The following is a 1737-nucleotide window of genomic DNA, read 5'->3' as shown; positions in this document are numbered from 1 at the left end:
GCATCTGCCATCTTTAAAAGTCCCAAATTCAAGTATAACATAGCTGTAGCTACTCTTGCAGCAGCTGTCAACAACTCAGAGGATTATTTATTGCTTTCACCAGTTAAGCTACATGTCCACTGTTAAAAAAAGCAAAAACGAACAAACAAACAAAAAGTTCAAAATAGAGTTATTTGCCCCCACAACAGCAAACCAAGACTCAACTGCAGAAATGTGACCTTTCACTGTCAATATGGAATTTCCTGATCAACACTAGTCAGGTCACCTGCATGATAAACCCCTGCCCTTCCCCCAAAAGAAGATGACCTTGCCTAAAACAGTGCTTTCTTTTCTTTTGCTTATCACTTGTCCAGCTCCATTTCTGCCTTAAAAAGTCTTCCATTTTATCCAGCTCCCCGAAGCTCCTGTCTGATTGCTACCTAGGAGGCTGCCCAATTCATGAATCATTGAACAAAGCCAATTACATCTTCACATTTACTCAGTTAAATTTTGTTTTTTAACAGATTTGGTGGCAGGGGTGGGATCTGATGCAAACTTCTGATGGCATTTGGGTACCCTGTGAATTCTTTTGGGTTCTCTTTCTTGCTGTTTCTGAGGGCTGTGGATAAGATCCTCTCAGTTCTTAGCTCCACTTTGCCTTGAGTTCCCAATCTGTCGACTAGATCTATCAATCTACTGGTTGGTTTCCCACTTTTCCTTATTTGGTTGGGAGTTTCAGCCCTTGTTTTTCTCCCAGATTCCCAGGTTCCAGCATGCTGGAAGCTGCTGGGAACAGCTGCAGTTCCCTATTTGTTTGAAGTCAGTCCGTGGTCCCCATTCCCTGAGGTCTACTGTTTCATTCTTTCCCCCAATCCCCAGATTTCATGTTGGGAGCAGTTGGTGGTTACCTGCTAGAGTTGGGCTGGGTCCAGCTTCAGCTGGACTGGATGCAGTAAGTAAAGGCTAGTGGGAATCTCAACAGCCGGAAGAAGACGAAGAAGAAGAAGAAGAAAGAGAATGGGAGGAAGAAAGAAAAAAGAAAAAGCCACAGAATTGGTAGGCATGGGTTGAGCATTTAAAAGGTGTTAGTGTGTTACCAGTCTAACTATTATAGTCACTAACTCAGGAAACAAATAGGTAAACCCTGGCACAGTGCTGCTGTGGCCAACTGCTCTGTCCTGGGGAATGCTGAGGGGGCTGGACAAAGCATAGCTCCTGACTGGGTTTGCCCACACTGTTGCTAAACAAACTCAGATAAACTTGTCACAAAAGTCATTAATTTAAGGGTTGAGGGTTTGGAGAAGAGACAGGGGGAAATTTATTTCGGGTGCCAACAGCTGGCAGAGGTAGTCAGCTCAAATGTTAACAACCAACTTCTCCACCTGCGAGATGGACACCTAGAGTTTTATAGAGAGATGTTCAAGGGGGTACAAGCAAGAGAGCAGGCAGGGAGCACATGATCATGAATGGGAGTCTGTATGTGTTCAGCCCATGATGGTGGGCACAGAGGGGGATGTGTGGGGCATGGTCTTCTATGCATTCTATTGCTATCAGGCTTTTCTGGCCCAGCAGTTGAAAGGTTCTGGTCATTGCAAAACACCTTTATCAGTGTGTCACGAAAGTTCAATAAGAAATAACTGTTGGCAGGGCGCCTGGGTGGCTCAGTCAGTTAAGCGTTTGACTCTTGACTTCAGCTCAGGTCATGATCTCATGGTTTGTGAGTTCAAGCCTCCCGTTAAGCTCTGCACTGGGGTCCTC

Source organism: Herpailurus yagouaroundi, unplaced genomic scaffold (genome assembly GCF_014898765.1).
Source record: "Herpailurus yagouaroundi ecotype Mexico unplaced genomic scaffold, PumYag 198, whole genome shotgun sequence".
NCBI classification, from domain to species: Eukaryota; Metazoa; Chordata; class Mammalia; order Carnivora; family Felidae; genus Herpailurus; species Herpailurus yagouaroundi.
This window is presented reverse-complemented; position numbering follows the sequence as displayed.